At 43.6% G+C, this 18,508-nt stretch overlaps 1 protein-coding gene across 1 annotated transcript in view; it reads right to left on the reverse strand.

Annotated features, from left to right (window-relative positions):
- USH2A (usherin) overlaps positions 1-18,508 on the reverse strand; it is a 4,817,015-nt gene that overhangs the window by 1,475,913 nt on the left and 3,322,594 nt on the right. The gene's annotated exons all lie outside the window — the stretch shown is intronic.

An 18,508-nucleotide genomic window follows, 5' to 3' on the forward strand; every position in this document is an offset into this window, starting at 1 on the left:
AGCACACCTGTGATTGAAATAGCCTTGACAGACTGGTTTTACCCCTCCCGTCCCTGGACAATTGCTGGCATTTAAGTCCTGTGCCTTCTGGAGACTCCTGAACTGGTGTAGCGTTGGAGCCTGTCTCTTAGTTTAAATCGACGGATTCCATAGTTTCTATGCTAGGTTTGAGAGTCTTCGTCATCTCAGCTGCTACATTGTGTCCTCAGTGTTGCAAGAAAACTCTCATCCCTTGGCTTTTGCATTCTGAAGGGAGCTGTCACAGGCGGAGAGATCCACAGACCACCTGACACCCAAAGATGTTGTAATAAAAATGCTTCATTCAGTTACACAGAATATACTCAGAATAGTGTAGCACAGATCACTAGTGGATGCGAACAGCAGCCGCAAACCTCCATCCACAACCTCAGCCTCCCGCACTCATGCTGGGATTACAGGTGCGCGGCACCACGCCCGGCAAATGCTTCATTCAGTTCCAAATGCAGCGGATGGGGCAATGGTAACACCAAGACCTGGTGTGATTCAAACACAGTTACTCAGAGTTCCCGAGTGGTTCACATACAGGCAGTCTCAGTTCTTGTAAGGGTCGACTAGACCCAGGACACTTTAGTAGAGTCTTCTGACAAAAGCTGGACTCTCCTGGGCAGTGACTGCTTTACTTCCAGATGACATTGGGTTTCTTCCCTGCCTATCACGAGTGAATTTACAGGGTGCACTCATTGCGGTTGCACCCCTCAGAAAACAGGGGGGTAGACAGAGTTCTAAGCTAGTCACCGGCACAGGTAGATCAAGAGACCACCACTGGCACTGACTTCTTGATGAGCCTTCCTAACTCACATTCTCAGAGTAGCACATTGATTTGGGTTCTCCGTAAGTTATCTGGCTTCCTGGTAGCTCCCCTGCAGCGGGTTCACAATGAGATCATGGCTTAAACTGTCAGTGAGCAAGTGCTATTTAATTTTCTTGCTCGGTTTTTCAGACAAGGAGGTCCAGTTAACCTCTATCTTCAACCCTCTCACTTTTTCATAATGCTTCAGCTGGGCCTTTACACTTTGGCATTACCTATATCTGGGCTTAGATCAAGAAGACGGTCCAATCTCTAGATCCTGTAGCATGATTTCATCCCATCTGAGGCCCTTCTGGTCTCACTGTCTACCTCTTAGCATCCTGTCTAGCCCTTTTCCTACTTAGCTTTGTCATTGCAGGTTTTCGGCTTGGTAATACTCTGCCCACTTCCTCATTTTGGAACCTCCTTCATCTTCAATCACTACCTGCCTTAGATGTACTCTCTTTGCTTCTTTCCACCCTCCTATTTTAACTCTCATTCTGTTTTTTTCTCCTCTCTACCTCCTCCAATTCCAACCTCTCCCTCAGATTTCTGTTTCTCTCCCCCATATTCTTCCAGATCTATTTCTTACTCTATTCTCTCTTCTCTATGTCTTTCTCTCCCACTCTCTCAGAAGTCTTCTTCTCTCATCCTTCCTCTAACTCATTGGGCCTCATTACGAGTATGGAGGTAGCCATGCCCTTAATAAGGACATGGCTGCCTCCATACCGGGTTCCAGTACCGGGTTCCTTCAATGAGGAATTACCGGGTCATTCCAACCTTGGAGGACCCGGTAATTCCTCATTGAAGAAACCCATCCCCATTCCCATTTAAGCCCCCATAGGGCTCAATGGGAATGGGGAGGGAGCTAATAACGGGCCCATTAATAACAGGCCCGTTATTAACTCCCTGGTCCCCTCGCGTGACCTGGTTTTACCAGGCATCCTTACCGGGTCCCGCCAAGGGAACCTCATAATAGGGTGTCCCCTAATGAACGGTGCCGGTCCCGTACCGGAACCCTTCATTACGGGAGCGCCAGCCTCGTAATGAGGCCCAATTGTCTCTCTATTTTCTCCCTCCCTACTACAAAACCAACATCTCCTACACAAATCCTCCACCCTCCTCATCTACCCTTCCCCTCTCCCGCTCTGCGTAATCTCAAATAACTAGGGTCGTTGTGCTTCCATTTCGCTGGGGTATACCACATAGGTGTTTTGAGTGAGGTTGAAAGGGAAAATACAGTTTTGTTTGTGCAAGCCTTGCTGATGACTATTTTGATGGAGAACTCACACAGCATTGTTATGGCTATAGTCCTGTATCCTGGTGGTGCTGGGGACCAGTGGGATGTGGAGAGGTCCTGGGGAACCTCCATATGCCACCTCTGTGGTTGGAATCGTGAAGGGGTGGATTTACCAGATCCAAGGGGTTCCTTTATTGCAATTCCGAGTCTCGGCTCAATTAGTTAATCACAGACCTTACATTACTTGCCGTCAGCATTTGCAATATTGGTCAACAATCAATGAAACCTTTGTTCTGAAACGAGAACCTGCATGTCGGTGGGCAGCCTCCAACACATTCATTTCTATTTTACCCATCATTGATGGGCCTTAAAGCAAAATAAATGTATCTCTCCATTCTCTTATTGGTGTAGTACTACCAGCAAACCATACTGCCAATGCAACATGGGTTAGCAATGCCCAACAGGTTGCATTATGGATGATCCTGCAGAGGAGGCACACTACGCAGAGTGCATAGTGACATGCCATTCTGATCCTATTCTTACATTGGCTTGCATGCCTTTATCAAGCATGAAACATTATGACAAACAATGGTCTGACTGTTATGCTCATCTGATATTTAATGTGTGTGAAGATGGAGCGTCCATGTGTGTTGTGGACAGAAAATGCACGCGTAGGCACATTGATTCCAGTTGAATGACAAGGAGACACGTAGGAGCTCGTTTTCTAATGAGCCATATTGTAAATGGATGGCTTAAAGCCCTAGACTAAGGATGCAATGCCATCCATTCATGCCGTGGATGGATGGCATCAATCATTTGTGTGGAGGAGAGGAGGGACGGAAAACAACTTGCATTTCCGCTGCCTCCCTTCCTCTCTGCCATACAAAAGCTCCAGCATAAAGCAGGCAAACCCTATAGGAATCCATTGTACAATCTTCCTACCATGCTAGCATGCCAGGCAGATGCTAGCATGGCAGGCAGTCAGATGTCTCCACAATATAAACATTGCAGGCATTTAAAGAGAGTGATATGTCAAAATGTTGCTCTCAACTAAAGTAGGGTTCAAACAGTTTCCTTAGAAAAACGGTGGCCTTCTTGGCTGCACCCTATTTATTTATTTATTTATTTTTTATTTTTTTATTTGATTTAGTTATCATGACAACTTTTAAAATTTTTATCTTACATATTTACATCTTAATTTTATTTTAACACAACCAACATACATACTACTAAAACTCACATTGCCTTATTTCCTAAAATACATAGTTTTCTTCATTGATCCTATTGCACAACTCAATATAAAATTCATTTTGTTTCATATTATACAAAATCATAATTATACAAATACCAAAATTTCCTTTAAATCATAATTTTGGTAGAACAGAACCAAAGTATTTCCTTTTACTTACTATCTGGTATCACTATCCGTAAATATTGGACAATTGCTACCTGAACCCTAGAACGGATACTTGAAAACAAACTTTTCCACCTCTGATCACTCGTTGTGTAACTCTGAAAGATTATCACTCCATCAAAACATCTTGCTCGGACTTCTTTTAGAGCTTCACACTCTATTAATAGGTGCTGCAAAGTTTCCCTTTAATGCTGTAATTTACAGTGTCTACAGAAATCCTTATCATAAGGCAATATTTTTCTTTTACACAATACCTCATATGTTTTCCATAAATTTAATCTAAACGTTATGTAATCGGAACGCACTCTTTGTGATGGACTTTTCAACAGATAACTTGCCATCACTCCATACTTTTTAATTCCAAATAGGAATATGTTGAAATCTTTATATTGGGCACACTTCTCCAAGTTATTCGACCAATCTAGGCTATACATTTTGGTCTTAGCTTTGTCCGGGTTTAATATCAACATTTCTACAGTAACATCTGCATCTGCTAATTTGTCCAATACATAATTTCTTCACTCTACTGCAAAAGAGCCTCTTGGTTTCATCAGCTGGTAGGATATTACCTCTAAGGATTGCAGACTGCTTCCATAGCACATGTGAATACATGGATGTGAGACCAAGCTCATGACGTAGAATGGCAATAGGTACACTAGTTGGGAGGTGCAATACCTGCTTCCAATAGATCGCCCCTAGCACATCCCAATAGGTCCTTTTTCTTGGTATAAATCCTTCTACCCCGTAGAGCAAAATTGGGATCACCTTCATTTTATAAAACAATACTATATGTTTTAAAGAGAATTTCCCATATTTATTTATTAGGACCCGTGATTGTGAGATGAGGTGCTGGAGTTTATTCCTTACCTCAAGTCCCTCCACCTTCTTGTTTACCACCTTGTTGATGGTTATTCCCAGATATTTGTAGTGGGCCACATTTAATAAATGCACATCTTTTAACTTCCATTTATACATCAAAGTTTTTCCAATCCTCTTACTTCAGCATCTCATGATTTGGGATTTTACAGTATTGATTTCCAGATTATTTATTTGTACATACTCCCCCAATTTTGCAAGCTTTCTTTGAAGGCCTTGTGGTGTTTGAGATAACACCACAAGGTCATCTGCATAGAGCAGGTACGGTATTTTCTGATTGCCAACGGACGGTGGATCCCCTTACAATCTTCAAAAATATCACCTAGGTCTAATATAAAGAGGTTAAACAAAATGACTGCTAAAGTGCAACCCTGTTTTAGCTCGCAATACGTCTGGATCAGGGGCAAGAGCTTCCCATCCATTGTCATACGCACTTGCATGGATGTATTTGTATGGAACAAAACTATGAGCGATAGAAGTGATCCTGGACACTCATATTGCTTTAATTTCTTAAAGACTAAGGTCCTATCAACAGAGTCAAAAGCGGCTCTAAAATCGATAAACCCCACATAGAGGGGCTGCCTTCACTCTTCTTGTTGGGCTTGGATCATGTTCAGGGTTATAATATTCGGGATAGTCCCTAAACCCTTTACAAACCCTGCTTGTAGAGGGTCAATTAGATTTTTACTTTTTACCCATCCATGTAATTGGTTCAGAATCAGCCTACAGAATAATTTACCCGGTACATCCAGCAACGAGATAGGTGTATAGCTGCCTGGGGCTTTCCTATCTCCTTTTTTATATATTGGGACCGTAATTGCTTGGGTCCAGCTCTTGGGTAAGGATTGTAGTATATTTACTGTTGTAAAAATATTATATAGAATTGATGCCCATTTTTCTGGCTATTGTTTGAGACGGTAGTTAGAGAGCCCGTCTGGCCCACATGCTTTAGAATTGCTCGCAGTTCGAATATATACTTTTGTTCAAACTCTAGATGAAAGGTGGTTGATTGGACCCCGTTCTCCATATTCTTCACTGGAGCATACAGTTGTTCAAAATGCATCACGCAGGCATGCGTGTAAACTGCTGCCGATTGCATCACTACTTGTGGAGCAGCTACTGAATGATTAATCGGCGTCCACATTTTTTATATGGTTTTGCTTGATAATTTTTTTAGCATATTTGAGCCATCTTGCTGGTACATTTCTGCACAATGTCTCTTTATCCAATTTCTATATTTCGTTCTTAAACTCTTGCTTAAGTGTGTTCTTAAAGCCAAGGTTTCATTTCTCAAGTGTCTCAGGTCTGCCCGCAGTTGAACTTTCTTATCTCTCACCGCTTCATCATAAGAATTCAGTTGTTTCTGGCAGGGTTTCCCCTTGCCCCTTTGGTGAAGGAGTACTTGGATTACACCCTAATATCTAGGTCCATACACCCACCATTTCCCACCCTACCGTAAACTCTGATCTGTTCCTCACTGTTTCCTTTCGTGGTTGCTTGTAGATCCCTTGCTGCCAATTGCCCATCCTCCCCCTTTTCTCTGCTTACCTCACTGTGGTCTTACCCCTATGACTGCAAAGTGCTCCATTGCTTCCCGAAGCTAGGTCCAGGATCAATAAATAATAATAATAATGTATGACCTACTCTGAGAACCACAGTGCATTCATCAACCGAATCATCCGTATCGTCATTTATAAAATGGTTCACAATGCCGAATAATCTGCTAAAGAGGGAATATCAGAGCATTTAAAAAGGAATCTTTACTTAAGCAAGGATAAACACCAGAGCCTGGAACCAAACCTAGATAAACTACAAAGGGGATGACATATGAAAATATCTTGATCCTCACTTTAATATTGGGATTTCTTTTGGGGTGACCATGATCTGCCTAAAGATGGTATGAGGAGGATCCCATGGTCACTCTCATTTAGCATGCTCCATAGGGCAGAGGACAATCACAGCAACAGTCACAATGATCCTGCATATTTTAAAAGAGGCATCCTAGCTCAAGAAAAGTAACAGGCTATGTTTTTCCATCTGCCTTCTTACTTTAGGGTCAAACACGTTCTCCCTCTTAACAAGCACAAAGCACTAGCCCAGTGACACTGTCCCCTTTGGAAAATGGGTCTGTGATTGGCTCCAGGTAAACACAGTATACATTGTACAAACAAATCATGTCTGAGGTCAGAGATCACACTCAGGCATCATAGACCTCTCTGGAACTCTTATGCAGCTTTTCTGATGACTTCTGCGGACATCTTAAGTTTGCAGAAATGTCCCACTTGCCTCATGGAGCAAGTACACGTCAGAGTGCAGACTGCATAGACAATGCTGACAGCTGTCACTCCATATTCAGAAGAACCCCAGGGGAAGCAGTAGATGTTAAACCACTTACCCTGTACTTATAGGCATCTCTGAAAGCTGAACTCAGTAAAGTGGCATGCCATGGCTCCTCAGACTCCTGGCAGACCTCATTAATGACATGCACAAAACTCAAGCTTGCAGATAAGCCATTCAAAGACCTGTTCAGATTCTCCAGTCAATTATTGGACCTTTGTGAACCTATTAACCACAGCCAATCAACTCTCTCAGCAAATTGCCATCACAGGTGCAGACCCTCACAGAGAACACAGCCTAGGAGGCTGCACTTTAGGGACATAGAACCCACGACTTTCAGTTTATGTGGATGTTTGGAGACAAAGCTACTGCTCAGAGTTTGGAGAAGGCTGGAGAAGCGAAGGAGCCTGGTGGGGAAAACGAACTGAAGAGTCTGTCAATATAAGGAGGTAGAAGGAGGAACTGAAAAGGAGGTTTGTCAACATCAGAAGGAGAAGGAGGTTGGAACCGAGAAGGTAATTTGTCAACATCATAAGGGGATAGAAGGAGGGATTTATCATTTTCAAAGGCAAGATTGAGGAGGAGGGTTTAGAAGGAGGAAATGAGGATGTGTTTGGGCAACATCAGGAGCAAATGGAAGAATAATTTGAGGAAGTGGTTGATGTACCTTAGGATGAGGTGGTAGAATAAACAAGATGGTAGGTGGGGATCACGCTGAGGTGGAAAAGGACATATCAGAGAATGTTTTTCAACCTAAAGAGGACAAAGTAGACACATCTATGAACATCAGGGGGCTGTTAGCATGAGATAAGGAGAAGATGCTAAAGAAAATCAAGGGGGTGGTTAGTGCATGACAGGAGGATGTAGCAGAGTTAGAGATTGTGGAGTTGAGTAAACAGCAAGAGGAGGCAGTGTGAGGAGATAAGAGGAAGACGGTTGAATTCCAGGAGGATGTTGGAGAAGAATAGAAGGTGTGGGTAGACAGAGAGAACTCCATGAGGACTCCATGTGGGCTCAATGCAGTGGGTATGGGAAGGTACAAGATCAAAAGGACTCATGCCATGGTGGGAGCCGACACAAGAGTTTGGTGCAGCATTTAGGAGGGCCTGGATCAGAATAGAATGACACCCAGAAGGGGAGACACAAACTCTTGGAAATCACAAAACCTATCTGGGATCATTGTGAAAAGTCAGGCTAATCCAGGCTCTTTAGCACTACCTTAATGCTCCAGCAGGAGCCCTTCTAAGTGTCACAGAGTTTGAAAGCAATGCCCCCCTCCCCTCACCTAAGGGAATACCTGAACATCAAATACTGAATCAGGAGTTAAAGTACGAGGCATGGGGAGAAACAAATGGTAAGGCACACTATTAAGACTGAGACAAGCAGAAAGACAAAAGGGAACAGATAACCCTTACGACCAAGAGACTAGGAGAGAGAAAGAGTGCAGGAAATCCTCATGCCATTGACTGGGTTACACACTGGTAAACAGTGCCAGAAACTTGGAGTCTGAGCCTGTGAGAAAAGAGAAGATAGTGGGAAACCCTAAAGCCCAACCTAAGATGGACAAGAAGTTCTTTCAATGAGAAATTATTATATGCCTGATTTTTGTCAGGGGCGACCCCAACCCAAATTCAGGTATACTTTCAGTGTTAGAAACCAAAGTCTTCATGGTTATTCACATTTTGCAACATTTGCCATTCTGAGTTATATCCATCAAAAAGAGGGTTGTTCTCAAAGAAGTGTTGTTTGTCTGAGTTCTGATAGCTGTCACCCTGGTGAACTGTAAAGATATTCAGTGTTCCTTGGCTAAAGGAACGTTATGTGTACACTTATCTTAAATAACCTCTAAAATGTACTGAACAAAACCTTGACTGTTATGATTCCGAGGGTAATCAAGCATAGCCATTTAAGTTAAGCTGTCACCTACTTAACGTGTAAAATACTCCTTTCTATGTGGGTATATATGGCCCTATTTTACCTATCACCATCTATCTTTTTTGGCATGGAACTGCATTACTTCCAGGTTGGTCATCAATCTGCCATGACATCCCTCCTCCCCTGCTATATACCGTCTGCCTTAATACAATTTCCTATGGCTCTCCCACTATTATTTCACGATGCATAAAGCATCCCGCTCTCCCTACTCTTACTACTGTCACTAGTTACTGTTTCCCAAACGTTCTCCCACTTCTTGTGTAATCCCACAGACTAGCCCTCTCATGGCGTCCTCGACATTCCCTCTCTTACTTTCACATCTCTTATCTTTGCTCAATCTACAGATGACTTATGTTTGCTAATGTGTTCTATCTCTCTTGCCTTCCCGTAAGCATTCCCTCCTGCCGCTGACTTCTCCCACTACTCTTTCACTTTGCCACTGTATTGACCAATAATCTATCTGTAAGAAAGCATCCTCACTGACCACTTTGATTCCGACAACTCCTATCTTGTGTCCTTGGGCATCACTGAGATTTGGATGATCACCTCATGTCTCGGCTATCCTTGCTGCCTTGCACAGTGACTCTGCTAACATTTCGCAAATCCTCACGCTATTCTAAAAGAGGAAGAGGGGTTGGCCTAATAAACAAAATGGCCCATCAAACTAACTCATTATACTTTGACTTTCTTCACCTATTCACAGCCACCCAAACCCACACTACCAATGATTCATCATCCTGATTCATTACCCCAGGCTCTCTCAATTACTTCTTCTCTGATCTCGACCTCTTCCTTGACTCGATTCCCACCAAAGCCCCAATCTCCTCCAACACTCTCCAACCAGAACTTAACTCTTTCCTCTCTAACCAACATAGAGGAGCACAGAGACGTCTTTATGGGAGGGTAAAAGGGGAACTTGCCCAGGGCCCCCACCTTGGAGGGGGCCCCCAAAAAGGCTGCCTGATCTGAAGAAGTAATATTACATTGTTAACCAGTCTTAACCAGTCTTAAATAGCACACATCAGGATATTTTATGGGGTGCTGCTGAGTCCTTAAACCCATTGCCTTTCTGTTTTGACAAGTACATTCTGCCTTGATCAGTTCAGCATGTATTGCTTTCTGTGTTCACTGTGGTATACATAGTTTGTATGTTTCTTACGGCACAACTCTGTAGCATTCTTTCCTTCCTGTGGGAATTATGTTGATCATGTGCAATAGGCAACAGTGAAATGCATATTGATAAATTGAGTGTGACAATGGTTCAGAAGTTAGCTCAGTGTGTGAAGCAACCATTCCAGAGATATGTGTTCATATGCAAAATTAGAATATCATATTCCAGCAAGGCTGGCTGAGCTTTTCCTATGTCTGAAGTTTATAAAACTGCCTGCATATGTACTTGCTTTTGCAGAACAACATCTGCTGGTATCTGTAATGTACCTGTACCAGATAGGGAATGCTATAAAAACGAACATGCCATCCGTATGGTGAAGGTCTAGAAATTGGTTTGTTCAGATGAGGTGTTGTAAAATCTAGACAATCGCCTCCAATGATGGCATAAACTGTTAGTCCAAGTGGTGCATAAGTATCGAAATTCAAGACTATGAAACAAAAGCGTTCATGCTTGTATCCTGGCTTTGCCAGCAGATGATGCAGTGATCCTGGTCAAATCATCTAATATAGCTTACATTAATTTGCTGTCTTCTGTGAGGTTTACCTTCTTGCATGCTCCTGGCATCGTTTAGCCCATTAATTGATCTTTCTTCTTATGCAGACCATTTGAGTGGAAGGGGTGGTAGACAGAAGAGAGTGGGCCAGATGTTGCAGGCCTTAGGCAAGCATATTTTAAGGTCTGCTTGTTTGACACAAAAAACGGTTCGCTTTTTTGGTAAAAGTCATAGGTTTTTATGCACGTTTATAAATTAAAATGCTTTAAAATACAAAAGACAAACCCAGATTACATTTGTTAAATCACATTGATTGGTATGCTGGTACTTATATACTTCACTTATGATAGGGAGGATGAAGCTAGAACCATTCACATTTTGCATAGAACCCTTCTATAATATTTTGTTAAAATTGGTCATGTTTGGTAATGTGATTTGTGTACATTCTAAGTCTATTTTTATAAAATGAGATAGTTAATGGTAAGAACTGGAAAATAAAGTGTTAAAATGCAGAAATTGCAGTGTTGGCACACATCCCAGCTACAGCCGTTCAGCCCTTAACCAATGTGTGATCCTGGGCATCTCATTTAATCTTATATTGACAGTCCCTAAACCTTTCAAAATTGACAGCCTTTCAGAGTGATTTCCTTCTCATGGTATGATCTTCATAAAAAACTTATTCATGGTTTCACTGGCTATATGGTTGCTTCTTCTTTAATAGTGAGCATATTTATATTGCATTTGTTCCTTTGATATCTAATGGCAATACTATTTGAAAACCATATCCCACTTCTAATCTCAATCTGTGTGGATAAAGACACCTTTCTGGTAGCTTCTAATCTGCATCCACTATCCATGCTACGGTATGTGTAGCGTTCTCCTTCCTTACAATTGGTCTCCTCTGTTCATGCATGAGCACGTTTGCATTCTGTGAGGCAGCTAATGTGAGTTCTCTGTCTATTATGGATGACATGTGACTTTTACATACGGTCCTGCATTAATACTACAGGCTGAATACCTTCCTGGATGTTATTGATAACAATTATCCTGTATGCAATAGAGCAGAAACCTATTCGTAGACTGCTAATATTGGTCTTCAAATGCTACTTGTTTATCACTCTGATTAGAGCAAGAATGAAGAAGCTAAGGGGACTTAAAGGGAGTAAACATACTTATTATGCTGCGAGACAGCATATCAACCTTTAGGTTTTGAGCGCAACGGGTGGGGGTGGAGGTGCAACCTTTATTCTTGATCCCTTCATTTGTTTGGTTTGGTGGAGGGGGGCCCCAAAGATGTCAGTGCCCAGGGCCTCAAAAGTGCTTAAGATGGCCCTGGAGGAGCAGTTGCATACATCTGCAGAAGATCCCACCCCTCTTACTCCCCTATATTGGAGACATGAGACCATGCCTTGCCTGACACCAGCTATCGTACCAATACCTCAGTGAGTATTCGGAAGAAGGTACCCATTGAAACAACCTTATCAAATGTACCCCTGAAGTGATGACAATCTGCAGGAGGAACTCCCTGAAGGAGCATGAGGAAGAGCTAAGTAAATGAACTGATGACGTCATAAAAAAGTGTGCACAACATCCCGAGATACTGAATGAAGACAATGGGCCGGTATGCAGGCGCTTTATAAATGACATATCATTTAATTTCCTCTAGTTGATCTTTATGTATGATAGTTTACAAATTGTTTTTGGCTTTCTGTGTTAGCTGTGGCAAATGAGGAAAGGCCAACAAATGTGCCTGATACATGTGTGTGCTACAGGCATGTGTAAAGCACACCAGTGAGCACAGACCTGTAGTAAACACCCAAGGGCCAACTCGGTGCAGGGGACGGCCTGACAAAGGTTAGTTTTAGGGGACACCAAGTGCACTTGATCAAAATAGGAGAGAGGCAGGGTGAGTGGGGCAGAGATTGTGCAACACTAGAAGGGTTTGGGAGATGCTCTTTATAAAGAAAATGACACTATTCCTAGGAATTTGGCATTGTTCATCGGGAAGTTTTGAGAACAACAAAGGTAAAGTGGTGGGAAGAGGGATGGGTGTGGCAACACAGTTGGAGTGGGTTGGAAGGTCGGTCACACTGGAGAGAATCCCCATTTTAAAGAAATATAATGTTGGCGAAGACCTTCAGTTGGATAGTGTGGACCACTAGGTGGGGAACAGTCAGTTGATTTCTAGGTTAATTAGCAATGGGAAGTGGTCTTCTGTGGGGGGGGGGTCGGTTGCCGATGAGCAGGCATTATATTGTGCTATTTTTCTGGATCTACGTCATTTACCCGCAACGGAAATGTTTGCATGGGAAATGTACGCAATACAAAATGTTCGTACATTTCCCATGCAAACATTTCCATTACAAATCACAGAGATTGAAACACACACCCTCACTCAAACCCCAACACATCCCAACACACCCCTACCACCCCCCCTACTTACCTTTCCTTCAGACGCGCTGTGTCCCTGCGCGCCGGTTCCCTTTCACTTCCGTGATCGGGAACCGGCGCCGCAGGGTCCTTTTCTTATTTTTCTTCTCTTTTATTTTTTACTTTTGCTCGGGTGAGATGTGGTGGTGTCCCATGCAACACCCCGCTCACTATACTGTATAGTATAGTGAGCGGGGTGTTGCATGGGGCACCCCAGCAGTCCCTGGCTTTTTCTTTTTTTGCTCAGGGGAGCTGCAGTGGTGTCCCCCGCAACACCCTGCTCACTATACTGTATGCTATAGTGAGTGGGGTGTTGCAGGGGACACCCCCGCAGCCCCTGGCTTTTTTGCAGCCTTTTCTAAAAAAGAATTTCATACCGACCCCACCAAAGCACCTAAACACATACCACGAGAAGTTAGAACTTTTGGTAGTTAGAACATTTCGTGGTGTGTGTTTTAGGTTTTTTGGTGGGGTCAGTAATTTTTATTTGGACATTTCGTCCTATTCAATTTTTCTGTGGATCACTAGAAATAGATCCAACTGATTTGCACAAACATAGCTCTCTGAGAAAACAATGACTCCATGCATGTCTCAGTCCATCTGAGAGATGCACATACTCTCTGCAGGCCTGCAGACTGGCTGACTGACCCATCTTCCTAAATATTTTCCTTCTCAAGCTCTTCGCTTATCCGCCTCCAACTCCCTCAGGATTAGTCGCTTCTCCAAGCAGCGAGTTGGTGGTAGATCTCTTTCTTCTGCTGGGGCCTCCTCTGGAACAGCCTCCCTGCATCTCTGAAACTTGAGGAGAACCATCTCTGGTTCCGGAAGCACCTCAAGACCTTACTCTCTGCTTCTGCTTTCTCTCCTCCTCTCCCCTGCTGATATCCTGGCTGACACTGAAACTGCACTGGTTACCTGGCTACCTTCTGATCTCGGGCCCAGGTCCCCCCCCGCCAGTTGCACACCTGCACTGCCCCCCTGGTAACCCTTGCAGTCGGGGACTGTTCTGTATCCCTACAACCCCTACTAGCACTTGACACCTGATGTCTGCACTTACCCTTGCACTTGCTATCAGCTGCCTGCACTTTTATTTATTGTCTTTATTTATTTTACTATTATCCTATGTACTGCACTGCCCCTCCCCTTTCCCCCTGCACTTTTCCCCTTCACCCCTCCCCTGCACTTGAGCGATCTTAATGTCACCTGGCCTAGTAGGATCGCTGTCTCTGTCTTCCCTCTGTTTCCCTCCCTTGCCTCGTCACGCCTTGAAAAACTTGTGTATAGGCGCGTTATAAATGCCTTACCATATTATATCATATATATCGACTGCCTGCAGGCCTGAATACTGTTGCATAGCCCCACAGACATTGTGCAGGCCCACACACACACACACACACAAAAAATGCCTTATTATTACAATAGGGAAGTGTCCAAAGTTTACTTTGGAGGGTTATTTTTGAGCTTCACATTAAAACAAGTTCTCTGGGGGATGGTTAGCTCAAACAAAACTCGCCAGTCATCCACAACATAAAGTTAAAGAAATTAAGTCAAGCAGCAAAGTCCCTAACCATGCTCCACAATCTGCCGAAAGTCAAGATGATAACAGAAGATTCTTAAACTATGGGCCTCATTACACGGATGGCGGTAAGGATTTACCGGTACCGGTATTTTACCGGTACCGGTAAATCCTTACCGCCTTACTACGAGGTCCCTTTGCGGGTTGGGGAATTTAACGCCTGCTTTTTGCAGGCGATAAAAACCAACCCGCAAAGGGACCCAGGGAGCTAATTACGGTACCACAATTTGCGGCACCGTAATTAGCGCCTTCCCCATTCCCATTATGCCCTATGGGGCAAAAATGGGAATGGGGAAGGGCAATAGTGGAAGGGGGAATTACCGCCCCGCCGACCTTGGAATGGGGCGGTATTTTCCCCTTTCCACCAAGGCAGTGCCGCTATTTTACCAGCATGAACCATGGTGCTAATAGCGCCATGGTTCTCCGCCATCCGTGTAATGGGGCCCTATATGTCCATTATCCCCACAGGTAATATAACATGTGGACCCCTTACACGATTAAGAGCCACAACACAAAAGCATTTTATAGCACCAACAATGGTTGTGGATATCTACTATTCTAGTAGCAGAAACCGTCTATGTTTAAAAACTGAAATGCTGCTGCCCTGGCAGGCGATTAGGAATCAGGCAAAGGAGAGTTCTATGGTTGATTATTTAGGTTAGTTTTCGACCAACCGTGCAGATCTGCCTACAATGCAGCAAAGCAGGTCCACATTGAGGAAGTAATAGCACTTGAACACAGTTTCATGGAGCTTTTCTGACCACTCATAAATAGTGTAAATAGCTTCAATAGCCATTCTTATGAATGATCTCACGCCACCAACCCTTTCCCGATTAAATAAGGAATCTTTTATCTTTAGCTGTATGTTTATGTTTGGCTCAAACCTTGTTTTATGTTATTATGTTTTTCTCTTCTTTTTTTCTTTTGTAAAATGTGTCTAAAGTTTGTAATAAACTAAGTACACAATAAAAAAAAAAATGGAATCGTAAATATTGGCCAGTTTGAAAGATGGCATTTGCCTGGGATTGTACTCTGCTCTCAGGTTCGTGTTCGGGTCGTTTGAGGCACCTTCGATGCTCAAGGAATTGCCCTTGCTCTTCAGTGGTGCATTTGAGGGCGGATCAGCAAAGGGTCCTAGCTCGCATATAGTCAAAGGCCAGTTAGTTTCTGAAGGTATCCAGGATCCTTTCACCAGAAGGCATTGTGTCTGATGCAGACAAACGTCAATCTTATTCAGGGCTCTACCAGGAACCAGATGAGTGCTTTCGGGGCTGGTTTTGCAGATGCCAGCAACGCTTTATGTTGGCATGGTAACACCAATCAGAATCTCCCTGTTCATTTGAGTGCAAATACTAGCAGGTCGGAGTGCCCATATTGCTTTTTTAAATAAGTGATGTTTCGGGTGAAGGTGCCCTGAGCCACTGTTCCCTAACAAACCCAAACCCCTGTACCTCATATCTCCTGATTAGATCCGCTGATCTGTACATATCTTGACCCGAAGATGCATACACAACATTTTTGGGTGTCAACTCACCACCTTGGATTGTATTGGATTTGTCATTTGCATAGCAACACTTTTAGCATTATTAAAGTCTCAATGCGCTGTTAGTGGGAACGCCTGCGGAGGACCGAGCTCCAGAGTGTTGGAGGTACTGGAGCATGATTATGATGTGTGTGTGCATTTGGCTGTCAAAGGCTTAGCAGGGTAGGCCTGGCTCCGGTAGAGAAGCAATCCATGCGGTCAGGCATGTGGATGAGTGCTGAGAAGAGTAGGGGCGGCATCAATGCTAGAGACTCGCTATGTGTTCAGCGTGTCTAAATTTGTCATAGGACTGCACTGCATTCACGTGTCAGAGGTGTTGAGGCGTAGTCAGGTGTAAGCAAGCAGATCATTTATGTGAACAGCACAACCACATTTTTGTCATAGTCTTTTCTGTGTGGTTAGCCATGCCTGCTGCCAGTGGAGTGGTGTATTCTATGTGCCTCTCCGCCATTGGTGGTCCTTTGATGTTGGGGTGCCAGCTCAGGTATTTTGGCTTCTTCTGTTGGTTCTTGCGGCTTTTATTTTTGCCCTTCCTGGCATGTGCTCACCCTGCAGGCCACACCCACATGCATAAAGTATGTTTCCTTTTTAAATCCGTCAGCTGGCATTATTCTTCTGCCAAACAGTACCACAATCTGAATTTACCAGAACAGGCTCTATTGAAAAAGATTATAGCACATTGTGTCTGTCTGATCCAGACGGTAAAGTCCGTTTATGCATTTCTTCAGGGGCCCAGTGTAGATTATGTTGGAATAGTTAAGTTTGCCATCGACATGGTAATATCTTCTTGATATTCCGTATGAAAGTGCAGGAGCAGTTTGTGGAGAAGAGAAAGGTGAAAATTGCAGTGAGTCCTTGTCCTCGGTGTTAATCGTAGGTGCAAAGGTGAGGTCTGGATTTAAAAGGACATCCAGAGTTTTAAATTGCTCTGATTGGGAGCCAATCCTACATTTGAGGGCACTCCAACGAGAATGCTCTCGGTAATTCTCTTTATGTTATCTAGAAATTATGACTGTGTCAACTGTTGGCTATTCTGCAATGTTTTACTTAATGCAATTTATTATGCTTTGAGGGACTATGGGCCTCTAAAAGCCCAGAACTGTGCAAGATGGCACATCTAGGCTTTGAGCATGGACCAATGGGAACCACTAGTCTGCCCAAATTGCTATGAGTATGAACCACCAACAGGCACTGAGCCCTCTGCAAATGAGAAATAACATAAGATCAAGTAACAAATTAAGAGGAGCTTGGTTAGGCACTAGAGCCCCAGATCATAACATTTAGGCTGGCAATCTATGAAGGCGGAGGAAGATCACATTGTATTGACAAGAAAATAGAGAGTGAACTTTTTTTGTCAGTGATCGATTTATTTATCAAGTCCCCCTATCCAGTTTGACATGTATCACACACACAAAGCCAGACCTACCCCCAGGAAGGTGGGATGGCATAGGGATGGACTCTTGTCTCGGGAGCCATCTGACGGCATGGATCCTTGCTGTTTAACTGGTGCCACATTTTCCATGCCAGTGCCTAGCATCCTTGGTTCACCCCTTTCAGTGCCCTGCTCTCCCCTTTTGTCAACGTATCTAGATGTTGCATCATGTAGTAATCAGCAGGAGGTACAGCGTCCAAAGGATCTAAAGAGCACAGCAAGCAGCAGAACACCCAGGAAATGGACCAGAGGCATAAAAACATTGTGGGAGTACAGAGGACACCGAGACTTAAGGATGCATATGCATCGTATGTGTAATACCTGAAGGGAACTTAATGCTGAGTAGAGCAGTGTCCCTGGGGAAGAACGCAGCTCTGTGAGATGCACATAATGCCGTTTAGTGAGAGAGGTCATTGCAAAATGACAGATCTGGACTCCACACAAATTGGACCCAGCAGACCCATCAGATGAAGAACCACACAGGAAAACGGACATTGATTGTGAAAAACAGGAAGGGTCCAGGAAAGGAAGATATAGCCACCCAGAAACAGGAAAAGGAGGGGATGGGCTACAAGACTGCTGATGCAATAGTAGTTGTGAGTTCTTCGGGTAATGTCAGTGGAGGGGAAGAGACACTAAGATACCAGGAAGGAGTGGGAAGTTGTTGGCAGAGTTGTTTGTGGAGGAGAGTGCAAAGGGTTTATTTTGGGAGAGAGTGAAGATGAAATGTTTGAGGGGGGAAGAAGGTACCAACTGAGCGAGAAAGAGGAATTAAACTGTTTTCCTAAATGTTGAGAGCATGAAAGAGAGTGAGACAGGTCAACAGAGAGAGACAGAGAGATGGTGCTTGCTATGGAGTGATAGAGAGAAGGCGGTTGTGTGGGAACCTTGCAAACCTGCAATCTGAAGATAAAGACCAGGCTGTTCCACTGGACACTGGTGCAGATCCAGGATGAACCCAAACCAGGAATTATGTTAGAGACCTTTTCCTTGCTCATGATTCATTGTTGTAAATCTCCAGTGTGCTTGTCTCTTTGGGACTATTGAGAGGAATAATTTCTTGACTTTTTCAGTTGCAGTGTCTTCTCTGCGGGTGTGAACTTGTGAACACATGTGAGAACAATGAACTCAAGCCTATTATTAGTCTCATATCCCCCTCCCATATTAGTCATAGGTGTTGTACTCATCCCCACCTACCTGTTCCAGATTAGTAGTTGATTGATTAATAGACCAAT

This window comes from Ambystoma mexicanum, chromosome 4q (assembly GCF_040938575.1).
Source record: "Ambystoma mexicanum isolate Mex_15411 chromosome 4q, UKY_AmexF1_1, whole genome shotgun sequence".
Classification (NCBI taxonomy): Eukaryota; Metazoa; Chordata; class Amphibia; order Caudata; family Ambystomatidae; genus Ambystoma; species Ambystoma mexicanum.